The following is a 15,163-nucleotide window of genomic DNA, read 5'->3' on the forward strand; positions in this document are numbered from 1 at the left end:
TACAGATTTCAGCTGGGTAGGGTTGAGGATCAAAGGCCAAAAAAGACTCTTGTGGGGTATCCTTTCATAGCTCAGTGGCCATCAAGTTCCCCCTTTTTAGCCTCACTGCACCTCAGTCCAGAGCACAAAAAAAAAGCAACAAGGGCAAGAGTGCTATCTCCCACTTTCCATTCCATCTACTAGGTCATTGGAGAAGAACTAAAGTCAGTAGCGACCCTTATTGGCAGCAGCCCACTACTTTGTTTGAAGACAAAGTGCTTTGTATTTGACTTAATACCTCTAGCGACCCGTTTTGTCTGCTTCCACTTTTGGGAGTCTGATTACTTTTTACCGGTTGTATCACACCTTTCTAAAATTCCTACTTTTTGTTGACCCCTTGCTCAACACTCTGTGAAGACAAAAGAAATGTTGTAAAATACACAGTCCTCCATTCCAATGAAACTGTGTAGCGTTCCATCGTTAACTCTGACATCGCAGTTCCGCTCATCCGCCCGCGTCTCTTGCGCAGATGTGTATAGATGGGGGATTAGCTCAAATGGTAGAGTGCTCGCTTAGCATGCGAGAGGTAGCGGGATTGATGCCCGCATCCTCCACACACATGCTTTTCCATCTTGAACCCCAGAGACAAACACTCATTTTCTGCACCTTCCGCTCGCTAGGAATGAGGATCAAAGGCTGGCAAAACCTTAGCTGGGTTATCCTTCGATAGCTCAGCTGGTAGAGCGGAGGACTGTAGATTGACAAAATGTTGAGAAAACTGTAATCCTTAGGTCGCTGGTTCGATTCCGGCTCGAAGGAACTTTTACGTCACGTTGATAACACACCGTCTTTCTTGTTGACCCTTTCCCGTTTGCATCCCATGATACAACAGCGTCTTCCTTACTCCACCGCTTTAGTGGAAAACGCCCCACATCTCTGGCAAACCATTTTTGGGCTTCTACCTGCCAGGGTAATTACCTATTACTGTTACCCTGACTCAATTAAAAAAGGGGAGTCGGGCAGCTTGCTAGAAAGAGTTACAGAGTTCAGCTGGGTAGGGTTGAGGATCAAAGGCCAAAAAAGACTCTTGTGGGGTATCCTTTCATAGCTCAGTGGCCATCAAGTTCCCCTTTTTTAGCCTCACTGCACCTCAGTCCAGAGCACAAAAAAATAGCAACAAGGGCAAGAGTGCTATCTCCCACTTTCCATTCCATCTACTAGGTCATTGGAGAAGAACTAAAGTCAGTAGCGACCCTTATTGGCAGCAGCCCACTACTTTGTTTGAAGACAAAGTGCTTTGTATTTGACTTAATACCTCTAGCGACCCGTTTTGTCTGCTTCCACTTTTGGGAGTCTGATTACTTTTTACCGGTTGTATCACACCTTTCTAAAATTCCTACTTTTTGTTGACCCCTTGCTCAACACTCTGTGAAGACAAAAGAAATGTTGTAAAATACACAGTCCTCCATTCCAATGAAACTGTGTGGCGTTCCATCGTTAACTCTGACATCGCAGTTCCGCTCATCCGCCCGCGTCTCTTGCGCAGATGTGTATAGATGAGATATTAGCTCAAATGGTAGAGCGCTCGCTTAGCATGCGAGAGGTAGCGGGGTCGATGCCCGCATCCTCCACACACATGCTTTTCCATCTTGAACCCCAGAGACAAACACTCATTTTCTGCACCTTCCGCTCGCTAGGAATGAGGATCAAAGGCTGGCAAAACCTTAGCTGGGGTATCCTTCGATAGCTCAGCTGGTAGAGCGGAGGACTGTAGATTGACAAAATGTTGAGAAAACTGTAATCCTTAGGTCGCTGGTTCGATTCCGGCTCGAAGGAACTTTTACGTCACGTTGATAACACACCGTCTTTCTTGTTGACCCTTTCCCGTTTGCATCCCATGATACAACAGCGTCTTCCTTACTCCACCGCTTTAGTGGAAAGCGGCCCACATCTCTGGCAAACCATTTTTGGGCTTCTACCTGCCAGGGTAATTACCTATTACTGTTACCCTGACTCAATTAAAAAAGGGGAGTCGGGCAGCTTGCTAGAAAGAGTTACAGAGTTCAGCTGGGTAGGGTTGAGGATCAAAGGCCAAAAAAGACTCTTGTGGGGTATCCTTTCATAGCTCAGTGGCCATCAAGTTCCCCCTTTTTAGCCTCACTGCACCTCAGTCCAGAGCACAAAAAAAAAGCAACAAGGGCAAGAGTGCTATCTCCCACTTTCCATTCCATCTACTAGGTCATTGGAGAAGAACTAAAGTCAGTAGCGACCCTTATTGGCAGCAGCCCACTACTTTGTTTGAAGACAAAGTGCTTTGTATTTGACTTAATACCTCTAGCGACCCGTTTTGTCTGCTTCCACTTTTGGGAGTCTGATTACTTTTTACCGGTTGTATCACACCTTTCTAAAATTCCTACTTTTTGTTGACCCCTTGCTCAACACTCTGTGAAGACAAAAGAAATGTTGTAAAATACACAGTCCTCCATTCCAATGAAACTGTGTGGCGTTCCATCGTTAACTCTGACATCGCAGTTCCGCTCATCCGCCCGCGTCTCTTGCGCAGATGTGTATAGATGGGGGATTAGCTCAAATGGTAGAGCGCTCGCTTAGCATGCGAGAGGTAGCGGGATCGATGCCCGCATCCTCCACACACATGCTTTTCCATCTTGAACCCCAGAGACAAACACTCATTTTCTGCACCTTCCGCTCGCTAGGAATGAGGATCAAAGGCTGGCAAAACCTTAGCTGGGGTATCCTTCGATAGCTCAGCTGGTAGAGCGGAGGACTGTAGATTGACAAAATGTTGAGAAAACTGTAATCCTTAGGTCGCTGGTTCGATTCTGGCTCGAAGGAACTTTTACGTCACGTTGATAACACACCGTCTTTCTTGTTGACCCTTTCCCGTTTGCATCCCATGATACAACAGCGTCTTCCTTACTCCACCGCTTTAGTGGAAAACGGCCCACATCTCTGGCAAACCATTTTTGGGCTTCTACCTGCCAGGGTAATTACCTATTACTGTTACCCTGACTCAATTGAAAAAGGGGAGTCGGGCAGCTTGCTAGAAAGAGTTACAGAGTTCAGCTGGGTAGGGTTGAGGATCAAAGGCCAAAAAAGACTCTTGTGGGGTATCCTTTCATAGCTCAGTGGCCATCAAGTTCCCCCTTTTTAGCCTCACTGCACCTCAGTCCAGAGCACAAAAAAAAAGCAACAAGGGCAAGAGTGCTATCTCCCACTTTCAATTCCATCTACTAGGTCATTGGAGAAGAACTAAAGTCAGTAGCGACCCTTATTGGCAGCAGCCCACTACTTTGTTTGAAGACAAAGTGCTTTGTATTTGACTTAATACCTCTAGCGACCCGTTTTGTCTGCTTCCACTTTTGGGAGTCTGATTACTTTTTACCGGTTGTATCACACCTTTCTAAAATTCCTACTTTTTGTTGACCCCTTGCTCAACACTCTGTGAAGACAAAAGAAATGTTGTAAAATACACAGTCCTCCATTCCAATGAAACTGTGTGGCGTTCCATCGTTAACTCTGACATCGCAGTTCCGCTCATCCGCCCGCGTCTCTTGCGCAGATGTGTATAGATGGGGGATTAGCTCAAATGGTAGAGCGCTCGCTTAGCATGCGAGAGGTAGCGGGATCGATGCCCGCATCCTCCACACACATGCTTTTCCATCTTGAACCCCAGAGACAAACACTCATTTTCTGCACCTTCCGCTCGCTAGGAATGAGGATCAAAGGCTGGCAAAACCTGAGCTGGGGTATCCTTCGATAGCTCAGCTGGTAGAGCGGAGGACTGTAGATTGACAAAATGTTGAGAAAACTGTAATCCTTAGGTCGCTGGTTCGATTCCGGCTCGAAGGAACTTTTACGTCACGTTGATAACACACCGTCTTTCTTGTTGACCCTTTCCCGTTTGCATCCCATGATACAACAGCGTCTTCCTTACTCCACCGCTTTAGTGGAAAACGGCCCACATCTCTGGCAAACCATTTTTGGGCTTCTACCTGCCAGGGTAATTACCTATTACTGTTACCCTGACTCAATTAAAAAAGGGGAGTCGGGCAGCTTGCTAGAAAGAGTTACAGAGTTCAGCTGGGTAGGGTTGAGGATCAAAGGCCAAAAAAGACTCTTGTGGGGTATCCTTTCATAGCTCAGTGGCCATCAAGTTCCCCCTTTTTAGCCTCACTGCACCTCAGTCCAGAGCACACAAAAAAAGCAACAAGGGCAAGAGTGCTATCTCCCACTCTCCATTCCATCTACTAGGTCATTGGAGAAGAACTAAAGTCAGTAGCGACCCTTATTGGCAGCAGCCCACTACTTTGTTTGAAGACAAAGTGCTTTGTATTTGACTTAATACCTCTAGCGACCCGTTTTGTCTGCTTCCACTTTTGGGAGTCTGATTACTTTTTACCGGTTGTATCACACCTTTCTAAAATTCCTACTTTTTGTTTGCTCAACACTCTGTGAAGACAAAAGAAATGTTGTAAAATACACAGTCCTCCATTCCAATGAAACTGTGTGGCGTTCCATCGTTAACTCTGACATCGCAGTTCCGCTCATCCGCCCGCGTCTCTTGCGCAGTTGTGTATAGATGGGGGATTAGCTCAAATGGTAGAGCGCTCGCTTAGCATGTGAGAGGTAGTGGGATCGATGCCCGCATCCTCCACACACATGCTTTTCCATCTTGAACCCCAGAGACAAACACTCATTTTCTGCACCTTCCGCTCACTAGGAATGAGGATCAAAGGCTGGCAAAACCTTAGCTGGGGTATCCTTCGATAGCTCAGCTGGTAGAGCGGAGCACTGTAGATTGACAAAATGTTGAGAAAACTGTAAACCTTAGGTCGCTGGTTCGATTCCGGCTCGAAGGAACTTTTACGTCACGTTGATAACACACCGTCTTTCTTGTTGACCCTTTCCCGTTTGCATCCCATGATACAACAGCGTCTTCCTTACTCCACCGCTTTAGTGGAAAACGGCCCACATCTCTGGCAAACCATTTTTGGGCTTCTACCTGCCAGGGTAATTACCTATTACTGTTACCCTGACTCAATTAAAAAAGGGGAGTCGGGCAGCTTGCTAGAAAGAGTTACAGATTTCAGCTGGGTAGGGTTGAGGATCAAAGGCCAAAAAAGACTCTTGTGGGGTATCCTTTCATAGCTCAGTGGCCATCAAGTTCCCCCTTTTTAGCCTCACTGCACCTCAGTCCAGAGCACAAAAAAAAGCAACAAGGGCAAGAGTGCTATCTCCCACTTTCCATTCCATCTACTAGGTCATTGGAGAAGAACTAAAGTCAGTAGCGACCCTTATTGGCAGCAGCCCACTACTTTGTTTGAAGACAAAGTGCTTTGTATTTGACTTAATACCTCTAGCGACCCGTTTTGTCTGCTTCCACTTTTGGGAGTCTGATTACTTTTTACCGGTTGTATCACACCTTTCTAAAATTCCTACTTTTTGTTGACCCCTTGCTCAACACTCTGTGAAGACAAAAGAAATGTTGTAAAATACACAGTCCTCCATTCCAATGAAACTGTGTGGCGTTCCATCGTTAACTCTGACATCGCAGTTCCGCTCATCCGCCCGCGTCTCTTGCACAGATGTGTATAGATGGGGGATTAGCTCAAATGGTAGAGCGCTCGCTTAGCATGCGAGAAGTAGCGGGATTGATGCCCGCATCCTCCACACACATGCTTTTCCATCTTGAACCCCAGAGACAAACACTCATTTTCTGCACCTTCCGCTCGCTAGGAATGAGGATCAAAGGCTGGCAAAACCTTAGCTGGGGTATCCTTCGATAGCTCAGCTGGTAGAGCGGAGGACTGTAGATTGACAAAATGTTGAGAAAACTGTAATCCTTAGGTCGCTGGTTCGATTCCGGCTCGAAGGAACTTTTACGTCACGTTGATAACACACCGTCTTTCTTGTTGACCCTTTCCCGTTTGCATCCCATGATACAACAGCGTCTTCCTTACTCCACCGCTTTAGTGGAAAACGGCCCACATCTCTGGCAAACCATTTTTGGGCTTCTACCTGCCAGGGTAATTACCTATTACTGTTACCCTGACTCAATTAAAAAAGGGGAGTCGGGCAGCTTGCTAGAAAGAGTTACAGAGTTCAGCTGGGTAGGGTTGAGGATCAAAGGCCAAAAAAGACTCTTGTGGGGTATCCTTTCATAGCTCAGTGGCCATCAAGTTCCCCCTTTTTAGCCTCACTGCACCTCAGTCCAGAGCACAAAAAAAAAGCAACAAGGGCAAGAGTGCTATCTCCCACTTTCCATTCCATCTACTAGGTCATTGGAGAAGAACTAAAGTCAGTAGCGACCCTTATTGGCAGCAGCCCACTACTTTGTTTGAAGACAAAGTGCTTTGTATTTGACTTAATACCTCTAGCGACCCGTTTTGTCTGCTTCCACTTTTGGGAGTCTGATTACTTTTTACCGGTTGTATCACACCTTTCTAAAATTCCTACTTTTTGTTTGCTCAACACTCTGTGAAGACAAAAGAAATGTTGTAAAATACACAGTCCTCCATTCCAATGAAACTGTGTGGCGTTCCATCGTTAACTCTGACATCGCAGTTCCGCTCATCCGCCTGCGTCTCTTGCGCAGATGTGTATAGATGGGGGATTAGCTCAAATGGTAGAGCGCTCGCTTAGCATGCGAGAAGTAGCGGGATCGATGCCCGCATCCTCCACACACATGCTTTTCCATCTTGAACCCCAGAGACAAACACTCATTTTCTGCACCTTCCGCTCGCTAGGAATGAGGATCAAAGGCTGGCAAAACCTTAGCTGGGGTATCCTTCGATAGCTCAGCTGGTAGAGCGGAGGACTGTAGATTGACAAAATGTTGAGAAAACTGTAATCCTTAGGTCGCTGGTTCGATTCCGGCTCGAAGGAACTTTTACGTCACGTTGATAACACACCGTCTTTCTTGTTGACCCTTTCCCGTTTGCATCCCATGATACAACAGCGTCTTCCTTACTCCACCGCTTTAGTGGAAAACGGCCCACATCTCTGGCAAACCATTTTTGGGCTTCTACCTGCCAGGGTAATTACCTATTACTGTTACCCTGACTCAATTAAAAAAGGGGAGTCGGGCAGCTTGCTAGAAAGAGTTACAGAGTTCAGCTGGGTAGGGTTGAGGATCAAAGGCCAAAAAAGACTCTTGTGGGGTATCCTTTCATAGCTCAGTGGCCATCAAGTTCCCCCTTTTTAGCCTCACTGCACCTCAGTCCAGAGCACAAAAAAAAAAGCAACAAGGGCAAGAGTGCTATCTCCCACTTTCCATTCCATCTACTAGGTCATTGGAGAAGAACTAAAGTCAGTAGCGACCCTTATTGGCAGCAGCCCACTACTTTGTTTGAAGACAAAGTGCTTTGTATTTGACTTAATACCTCTAGCGACCCGTTTTGTCTGCTTCCACTTTTGGGAGTCTGATTACTTTTTACCGGTTGTATCACACCTTTCTAAAATTCCTACTTTTTGTTGACCCCTTGCTCAACACTCTGTGAAGACAAAAGAAATGTTGTAAAATACACAGTCCTCCATTCCAATGAAACTGTGTGGCGTTCCATCGTTAACTCTGACATCGCAGTTCCGCTCATCCGCCCGCGTCTCTTGCGCAGTTGTGTATAGATGGGGGATTAGCTCAAATGGTAGAGCGCTCGCTTAGCATGCGAGAGGTAGCGGGATCGAAGCCCGCATCCTCCACACACATGCTTTTCCATCTTGAACCCCAGAGACAAACACTCATTTTCTGCACCTTCCGCTCGCTAGGAATGAGGATCAAAGGCTGGCAAAACCTTAGCTGGGGTATCCTTCGATAGCTCAGCTGGTAGAGCGGAGGACTGTAGATTGACAAAATGTTGAGAAAACTGTAATCCTTAGGTTGCTGGTTCGATTCCGGGTCGAAGGAACTTTTACGTCACGTTGATAACACACCGTCTTTCTTGTTGACCCTTTCCCGTTTGCATCCCATGATACAACAGCGTCTTCCTTACTCCACCGCTTTAATGGAAAACGGCCCACATCTCTGGCAAACCATTTTTGGGCTTCTACCTGCCAGGGTAATTACCTATTACTGTTACCCTGACTCAATTAAAAAAGGGGAGTCGGGCAGCTTGCTAGAAAGAGTTACAGAGTTCAGCTGGGTAGGGTTGAGGATCAAAGGCCAAAAAAGACTCTTGTGGGGTATCCTTTCATAGCTCAGTGGCCATCAAGTTCCCCCTTTTTAGCCTCACTGCACCTCAGTCCAGAGCACAAAAAAAAAGCAACAAGGGCAAGAGTGCTATCTCCCACTTTCCATTCCATCTACTAGGTCATTGGAGAAGAACTAAAGTCAGTAGCGACCCTTATTGGCAGCAGCCCACTACTTTGTTTGAAGACAAAGTGCTTTGTATTTGACTTAATACCTCTAGCGACCCGTTTTGTCTGCTTCCACTTTTGGGAGTCTGATTACTTTTTACCGGTTGTATCACACCTTTCTAAAATTCCTACTTTTTGTTGACCCCTTGCTCAACACTCTGTGAAGACAAAAGAAATGTTGTAAAATACACAGTCCTCCATTCTAATGAAACTGTGTGGCGTTCCATCGTTAACTCTGACATCGCAGTTCCGCTCATCCGCCCGCGTCTCTTGCGCAGATGTGTATGGATGGGGGATTAGCTCAAATGGTAGAGCGCTCGCTTAGCATGCGAGAGGTAGCGGGATCGATGCCCGCATCCTCCACACACATGCTTTTCCATCTTGAACCCCAGAGACAAACACTCATTTTCTGCACCTTCCGCTCGCTAGGAATGAGGATCAAAGGCTGGCAAAACCTTAGCTGGGGTATCCTTCGATAGCTCAGCTGGTAGAGCGGAGGACTGTAGATTGACAAAATGTTGAGAAAACTGTAATCCTTAGGTCGCTGGTTCGATTCCGGCTCGAAGGAACTTTTACGTCACGTTGATAACACACCGTCTTTCTTGTTGACCCTTTCCCGTTTGCATCCCATGATACAACAGCGTCTTCCTTACTCCACCGCTTTAGTGGAAAACGGCCCACATCTCTGGCAAACCATTTTTTGGCTTCTACCTGCCAGGGTAATTACCTATTACTGTTACCCTGACTCAATTAAAAAAGGGGAGTCGGGCAGCTTGCTAGAAAGAGTTACAGAGTTCAGCTGGGTAGGGTTGAGGATCAAAGGCCAAAAAAAAGACTCTTGTGGGGTATCCTTTCATAGCTCAGTGGCCATCAAGTTCCCCCTTTTTAGCCTCACTGCACCTCAGTCCAGAGCACAAAAAAAAAGCAACAAGGGCAAGAGTGCTTTCTCCCACTTTCCATTCCATCTACTAGGTCATTGGAGAAGAACTAAAGTCAGTAGCGACCCTTATTGGCAGCAGCCCACTACTTTGTTTGAAGACAAAGTGCTTTGTATTTGACTTAATACCTCTAGCGACCCGTTTTGTCTGCTTCCACTTTTGGGAGTCTGATTACTTTTTACCGGTTGTATCACACCTTTCTAAAATTCCTACTTTTTGTTGACCCCTTGCTCAACACTCTGTGAAGACAAAAGAAATGTTGTAAAATACACAGTCCTCCATTCCAATGAAACTGTGTGGCGTTCCATCGTTAACTCTGACATCGCAGTTCCGCTCATCCGCCCGCGTCTCTTGCGCAGATGTGTATAGATGGGGGATTAGCTCAAATGGTAGAGCGCTCGCTTAGCATGCGAGAGGTAGCGGGATCGATGCCCGCATCCTCCACACACATGCTTTTCCATCTTGAACCCCAGAGACAAACACTCATTTTCTGCACCTTCCGCTCGCTAGGAATGAGGATCAAAGGCTGGCAAAACCTTAGCTGGGGTATCCTTCGATAGCTCAGCTGGTAGAGCGGAGGACTGTAGATTGACAAAATGTTGAGAAAACTGTAATCCTTAGGTCGCTGGTTCGATTCCGGCTCGAAGGAACTTTTACGTCACGTTGATAACACACCGTCTTTCTTGTTGACCCTTTCCCGTTTGCATCCCATGATACAACAGCGTCTTCCTTACTCCACCGCTTTAGTGGAAAACGGCCCACATCTCTGGCAAACCATTTTTGGGCTTCTACCTGCCAGGGTAATTACCTATTACTGTTACCCTGACTCAATTAAAAAAGGGGAGTCGGGCAGCTTGCTAGAAAGAGTTACAGAGTTCAGCTGGGTAGGGTTGAGGATCAAAGGCCAAAAAAGACTCTTGTGGGGTATCCTTTCATAGCTCAGTGGCCATCAAGTTCCCCCTTTTTAGCCTCACTGCACCTCAGTCCAGAGCACAAAAAAAAGCAACAAGGGCAAGAGTGCTTTCTCCCACTTTCCATTCCATCTACTAGGTCATTGGAGAAGAACTAAAGTCAGTAGCGACCCTTATTGGCAGCAGCCCACTACTTTGTTTGAAGACAAAGTGCTTTGTATTTGACTTAATACCTCTAGCGACCCGTTTTGTCTGCTTCCACTTTTGGGAGTCTGATTACTTTTTACCAGTTGTATCACACCTTTCTAAAATTCCTACTTTTTGTTGACCCCTTGCTCAACACTCTGTGAAGACAAAAGAAATGTTGTAAAATACACAGTCCTCCATTCCAATGAAACTGTGTGGCGTTCCATCGTTAACTCTGACATCGCAGTTCCGCTCATCCGCCCGCGTCTCTTGCGCAGATGTGTATGGATGGGGGATTAGCTCAAATGGTAGAGCGCTCGCTTAGCATGCGAGAGGTAGCGGGATCGATGCCCGCATCCTCCACACACATGCTTTTCCATCTTGAACCCCAGAGACAAACACTCATTTTCTGCACCTTCCGCTCGCTAGGAATGAGGATCAAAGGCTGGCAAAACCTTAGCTGGGGTATCCTTCGATAGCTCAGCTGGTAGAGCGGAGGACTGTAGATTGACAAAATGTTGAGAAAACTGTAATCCTTAGGTCGCTGGTTCGATTCCGGCTCGAAGGAACTTTTACGTCACGTTGATAACACACCGTCTTTCTTGTTGACCCTTTCCCGTTTGCATCCCATGATACAACAGCGTCTTCCTTACTCCACCGCTTTAGTGGAAAACGGCCCACATATCTGGCAAACCATTTTTGGGCTTCTACCTGCCAGGGTAATTACCTATTACTGTTACCCTGACTCAATTAAAAAAGGGGAGTCGGGCAGCTTGCTAGAAAGAGTTACAGAGTTCAGCTGGGTAGGGTTGAGGATCAAAGGCCAAAAAAGACTCTTGTGGGGTATCCTTTCATAGCTCAGTGGCCATCAAGTTCCCCCTTTTTAGCCTCACTGCACCTCAGTCCAGAGCACAAAAAAAAGCAACAAGGGCAAGAGTGCTTTCTCCCACTTTCCATTCCATCTACTAGGTCATTGGAGAAGAACTAAAGTCAGTAGCGACCCTTATTGGCAGCAGCCCACTACTTTGTTTGAAGACAAAGTGCTTTGTATTTGACTTAATACCTCTAGCGACCCGTTTTGTCTGCTTCCACTTTTGGGAGTCTGATTACTTTTTACCAGTTGTATCACACCTTTCTAAAATTCCTACTTTTTGTTGACCCCTTGCTCAACACTCTGTGAAGACAAAAGAAATGTTGTAAAATACACAGTCCTCCATTCCAATGAAACTGTGTGGCGTTCCATCGTTAACTCTGACATCGCAGTTCCGCTCATCCGCCCGCGTCTCTTGCGCAGATGTGTATGGATGGGGGATTAGCTCAAATGGTAGAGCGCTCGCTTAGCATGCGAGAGGTAGCGGGATCGATGCCCGCATCCTCCACACACATGCTTTTCCATCTTGAACCCCAGAGACAAACACTCATTTTCTGCACCTTCCGCTCGCTAGGAATGAGGATCAAAGGCTGGCAAAACCTTAGCTGGGGTATCCTTCGATAGCTCAGCTGGTAGAGCGGAGGACTGTAGATTGACAAAATGTTGAGAAAACTGTAATCCTTAGGTCGCTGGTTCGATTCCGGCTCGAAGGAACTTTTACGTCACGTTGATAACACACCGTCTTTCTTGTTGACCCTTTCCCGTTTGCATCCCATGATACAACAGCGTCTTCCTTACTCCACCGCTTTAGTGGAAAACGGCCCACATATCTGGCAAACCATTTTTGGGCTTCTACCTGCCAGGGTAATTACCTATTACTGTTACCCTGACTCAATTAAAAAAGGGGAGTCGGGCAGCTTGCTAGAAAGAGTTACAGAGTTCAGCTGGGTAGGGTTGAGGATCAAAGGCCAAAAAAGACTCTTGTGGGGTATCCTTTCATAGCTCAGTGGCCATCAAGTTCCCCCTTTTTAGCCTCACTGCACCTCAGTCCAGAGCACAAAAAAAAAGCAACAAGGGCAAGAGTGCTTTCTCCCACTTTCCATTCCATCTACTAGGTCATTGGAGAAGAACTAAAGTCAGTAGCGACCCTTATTGGCAGCAGCCCACTACTTTGTTTGAAGACAAAGTGCTTTGTATTTGACTTAATACCTCTAGCGACCCGTTTTGTCTGCTTCCACTTTTGGGAGTCTGATTACTTTTTACCGGTTGTATCACACCTTTCTAAAATTCCTACTTTTTGTTGACCCCTTGCTCAACACTTTGTGAAGACAAAAGAAATGTTGTAAAATACACAGTCCTCCATTCCAATGAAACTGTGTGGCGTTCCATCGTTAACTCTGACATCGCAGTTCCGCTCATCCGCCCGCGTCTCTTGCACAGATGTGTATAGATGGGGGATTAGCTCAAATGGTAGAGCGCTCGCTTAGCATGCGAGAGGTAGCGGGATCGATGCCCGCATCCTCCACACACATGCTTTTCCATCTTGAACCCCAGAGACAAACACTCATTTTCTGCACCTTCCGCTCGCTAGGAATGAGGATCAAAGGCTGGCAAAACCTTAGCTGGGGCATCCTTCGATAGCTCAGCTGGTAGAGCGGAGGACTGTAGATTGACAAAATGTTGAGAAAACTGTAATCCTTAGGTCGCTGGTTCGATTCCGGCTCGAAGGAACTTTTACGTCACGTTGATAACACACCGTCTTTCTTGTTGACCCTTTCCCGTTTGCATCCCATGATACAACAGCGTCTTCCTTACTCCACCGCTTTAGTGGAAAACGCCCCACATCTCTGGCAAACCATTTTTTGGCTTCTACCTGCCAGGGTAATTACCTATTACTGTTACCCTGACTCAATTAAAAAAGGGGAGTCGGGCAGCTTGCTAGAAAGAGTTACAGAGTTCAGCTGGGTAGGGTTGAGGATCAAAGGCCAAAAAAAAGACTCTTGTGGGGTATCCTTTCATAGCTCAGTGGCCATCAAGTTCCCCCTTTTTAGCCTCACTGCACCTCAGTCCAGAGCACAAAAAAAAAGCAACAAGGGCAAGAGTGCTTTCTCCCACTTTCCATTCCATCTACTAGGTCATTGGAGAAGAACTAAAGTCAGTAGCGACCCTTATTGGCAGCAGCCCACTACTTTGTTTGAAGACAAAGTGCTTTGTATTTGACTTAATACCTCTAGCGACCCGTTTTGTCTGCTTCCACTTTTGGGAGTCTGATTACTTTTTACCGGTTGTATCACACCTTTCTAAAATTCCTACTTTTTGTTGACCCCTTGCTCAACACTCTGTGAAGACAAAAGAAATGTTGTAAAATACACAGTCCTCCATTCCAATGAAACTGTGTGGCGTTCCATCGTTAACGCTGACATCGCAGTTCCGCTCATCCGCCCGCGTCTCTTGCGCAGATGTGTATAGATGGGGGATTAGCTCAAATGGTAGAGCGCTCGCTTAGCATGCGAGAAGTAGCGGGATCGATGCCCGCATCCTCCACACACATGCTTTTCCATCTTGAACCCCAGAGACAAACACTCATTTTCTGCACCTTCCGCTCGCTAGGAATGAGGATCAAAGGCTGGCAAAACCTTAGCTGGGGTATCCTTCGATAGCTCAGCTGGTAGAGCGGAGGACTGTAGATTGACAAAATGTTGAGAAAACTGTAATCCTTAGGTCGCTGGTTCGATTCCGGCTCGAAGGAACTTTTACGTCACGTTGATAACACACCGTCTTTCTTGTTGACCCTTTCCCGTTTGCATCCCATGATACAACAGCGTCTTCCTTACTCCACCGCTTTAGTGGAAAACGGCCCACATCTCTGGCAAACCATTTTTTGGCTTCTACCTGCCAGGGTAATTACCTATTACTGTTACCCTGACTCAATTAAAAAAGGGGAGTCGGGCAGCTTGCTAGAAAGAGTTACAGAGTTCAGCTGGGTAGGGTTGAGGATCAAAGGCCAAAAAAAAGACTCTTGTGGGGTATCCTTTCATAGCTCAGTGGCCATCAAGTTCCCCCTTTTTAGCCTCACTGCACCTCAGTCCAGAGCACAAAAAAAAAGCAACAAGGGCAAGAGTGCTATCTCCCACTTTCCATTCCATCTACTAGGTCATTGGAGAAGAACTAAAGTCAGTAGCGACCCTTATTGGCAGCAGCCCACTACTTTGTTTGAAGACAAAGTGCTTTGTATTTGACTTAATACCTCTAGCGACCCGTTTTGTCTGCTTCCACTTTTGGGAGTCTGATTACTTTTTACCGGTTGTATCACACCTTTCTAAAATTCCTACTTTTTGTTGACCCCTTGCTCAACACTCTGTGAAGACAAAAGAAATGTTGTAAAATACACAGTCCTCCATTCCAATGAAACTGTGTGGCGTTCCATCGTTAACTCTGACATCGCAGTTCCGCTCATCCGCCCGCGTCTCTTGCGCAGTTGTGTATAGATGGGGGATTAGCTCAAATGGTAGAGCGCTCGCTTATCATGCGAGAGGTAGCGGGATCGAAGCCCGCATCCTCCACACACATGCTTTTCCATCTTGAACCCCAGAGACAAACACTCATTTTCTGCACCTTCCGCTCGCTAGGAATGAGGATCAAAGGCTGGCAAAACCTTAGCTGGGGTATCCTTCGATAGCTCAGCTGGTAGAGCGGAGGACTGTAGATTGACAAAATGTTGAGAAAACTGTAATCCTTAGGTTGCTGGTTCGATTCCGGGTCGAAGGAACTTTTACGTCACGTTGATAACACACCGTCTTTCTTGTTGACCCTTTCCCGTTTGCATCCCATGATACAACAGCGTCTTCCTTACTCCACCGCTTTAATGGAAAACGGCCCACATCTCTGGCAAACCATTTTTGGGC

At 46.5% G+C, this 15,163-nt stretch overlaps 20 non-coding genes across 20 annotated transcripts; all 20 read left to right on the plus strand.

Annotated features, from left to right (window-relative positions):
* The first annotated feature begins 699 nt into the window (after nt 1-699).
* On the plus strand, nt 700-798 carry TRNAY-GUA (transfer RNA tyrosine (anticodon GUA)). The gene is made up of 2 exons: nt 700-736; nt 763-798. It is a non-coding gene; the product is annotated as a tRNA-Tyr (tRNA).
* A 918-nt stretch (nt 799-1,716) lies between these two features.
* TRNAY-GUA (transfer RNA tyrosine (anticodon GUA)) lies at nt 1,717-1,815 on the plus strand. Its single transcript has 2 exons — nt 1,717-1,753; nt 1,780-1,815. It is a non-coding gene; the product is annotated as a tRNA-Tyr (tRNA).
* Nucleotides 1,816-2,554: 739 nt separating this feature from the next.
* TRNAA-AGC (transfer RNA alanine (anticodon AGC)) lies at nt 2,555-2,627 on the plus strand. Its single transcript has one exon. It is a non-coding gene; the product is annotated as a tRNA-Ala (tRNA).
* Nucleotides 2,628-3,571: 944 nt separating this feature from the next.
* Nucleotides 3,572-3,644, plus strand: TRNAA-AGC (transfer RNA alanine (anticodon AGC)). The gene has a single exon. It is a non-coding gene; the product is annotated as a tRNA-Ala (tRNA).
* A 106-nt stretch (nt 3,645-3,750) lies between these two features.
* TRNAY-GUA (transfer RNA tyrosine (anticodon GUA)) lies at nt 3,751-3,849 on the plus strand. Its single transcript has 2 exons — nt 3,751-3,787; nt 3,814-3,849. It is a non-coding gene; the product is annotated as a tRNA-Tyr (tRNA).
* Nucleotides 3,850-5,776: 1,927 nt separating this feature from the next.
* Nucleotides 5,777-5,875, plus strand: TRNAY-GUA (transfer RNA tyrosine (anticodon GUA)). The gene is made up of 2 exons: nt 5,777-5,813; nt 5,840-5,875. It is a non-coding gene; the product is annotated as a tRNA-Tyr (tRNA).
* A 911-nt stretch (nt 5,876-6,786) lies between these two features.
* TRNAY-GUA (transfer RNA tyrosine (anticodon GUA)) lies at nt 6,787-6,885 on the plus strand. The gene is made up of 2 exons: nt 6,787-6,823; nt 6,850-6,885. It is a non-coding gene; the product is annotated as a tRNA-Tyr (tRNA).
* A 740-nt stretch (nt 6,886-7,625) lies between these two features.
* Nucleotides 7,626-7,698, plus strand: TRNAA-AGC (transfer RNA alanine (anticodon AGC)). The gene has a single exon. It is a non-coding gene; the product is annotated as a tRNA-Ala (tRNA).
* A 944-nt stretch (nt 7,699-8,642) lies between these two features.
* Nucleotides 8,643-8,715, plus strand: TRNAA-AGC (transfer RNA alanine (anticodon AGC)). The gene has a single exon. It is a non-coding gene; the product is annotated as a tRNA-Ala (tRNA).
* A 106-nt stretch (nt 8,716-8,821) lies between these two features.
* Nucleotides 8,822-8,920, plus strand: TRNAY-GUA (transfer RNA tyrosine (anticodon GUA)). Its single transcript has 2 exons — nt 8,822-8,858; nt 8,885-8,920. It is a non-coding gene; the product is annotated as a tRNA-Tyr (tRNA).
* Nucleotides 8,921-9,661: 741 nt separating this feature from the next.
* Nucleotides 9,662-9,734, plus strand: TRNAA-AGC (transfer RNA alanine (anticodon AGC)). The gene has a single exon. It is a non-coding gene; the product is annotated as a tRNA-Ala (tRNA).
* Nucleotides 9,735-9,840: 106 nt separating this feature from the next.
* On the plus strand, nt 9,841-9,939 carry TRNAY-GUA (transfer RNA tyrosine (anticodon GUA)). The gene is made up of 2 exons: nt 9,841-9,877; nt 9,904-9,939. It is a non-coding gene; the product is annotated as a tRNA-Tyr (tRNA).
* A 738-nt stretch (nt 9,940-10,677) lies between these two features.
* Nucleotides 10,678-10,750, plus strand: TRNAA-AGC (transfer RNA alanine (anticodon AGC)). Its single transcript has one exon. It is a non-coding gene; the product is annotated as a tRNA-Ala (tRNA).
* Nucleotides 10,751-10,856: 106 nt separating this feature from the next.
* On the plus strand, nt 10,857-10,955 carry TRNAY-GUA (transfer RNA tyrosine (anticodon GUA)). The gene is made up of 2 exons: nt 10,857-10,893; nt 10,920-10,955. It is a non-coding gene; the product is annotated as a tRNA-Tyr (tRNA).
* A 738-nt stretch (nt 10,956-11,693) lies between these two features.
* TRNAA-AGC (transfer RNA alanine (anticodon AGC)) lies at nt 11,694-11,766 on the plus strand. The gene has a single exon. It is a non-coding gene; the product is annotated as a tRNA-Ala (tRNA).
* Nucleotides 11,767-11,872: 106 nt separating this feature from the next.
* TRNAY-GUA (transfer RNA tyrosine (anticodon GUA)) lies at nt 11,873-11,971 on the plus strand. The gene is made up of 2 exons: nt 11,873-11,909; nt 11,936-11,971. It is a non-coding gene; the product is annotated as a tRNA-Tyr (tRNA).
* A 739-nt stretch (nt 11,972-12,710) lies between these two features.
* Nucleotides 12,711-12,783, plus strand: TRNAA-AGC (transfer RNA alanine (anticodon AGC)). The gene has a single exon. It is a non-coding gene; the product is annotated as a tRNA-Ala (tRNA).
* Nucleotides 12,784-12,889: 106 nt separating this feature from the next.
* On the plus strand, nt 12,890-12,988 carry TRNAY-GUA (transfer RNA tyrosine (anticodon GUA)). The gene is made up of 2 exons: nt 12,890-12,926; nt 12,953-12,988. It is a non-coding gene; the product is annotated as a tRNA-Tyr (tRNA).
* A 920-nt stretch (nt 12,989-13,908) lies between these two features.
* On the plus strand, nt 13,909-14,007 carry TRNAY-GUA (transfer RNA tyrosine (anticodon GUA)). Its single transcript has 2 exons — nt 13,909-13,945; nt 13,972-14,007. It is a non-coding gene; the product is annotated as a tRNA-Tyr (tRNA).
* A 741-nt stretch (nt 14,008-14,748) lies between these two features.
* On the plus strand, nt 14,749-14,821 carry TRNAD-AUC (transfer RNA aspartic acid (anticodon AUC)). Its single transcript has one exon. It is a non-coding gene; the product is annotated as a tRNA-Asp (tRNA).
* Nucleotides 14,822-15,163: the final 342 nt, after the last annotated feature.

The sequence above is a fragment of the Hyperolius riggenbachi genome, chromosome 4 (genome assembly GCF_040937935.1).
Source record: "Hyperolius riggenbachi isolate aHypRig1 chromosome 4, aHypRig1.pri, whole genome shotgun sequence".
Lineage (NCBI taxonomy): Eukaryota > Metazoa > Chordata > Amphibia > Anura > Hyperoliidae > Hyperolius > Hyperolius riggenbachi.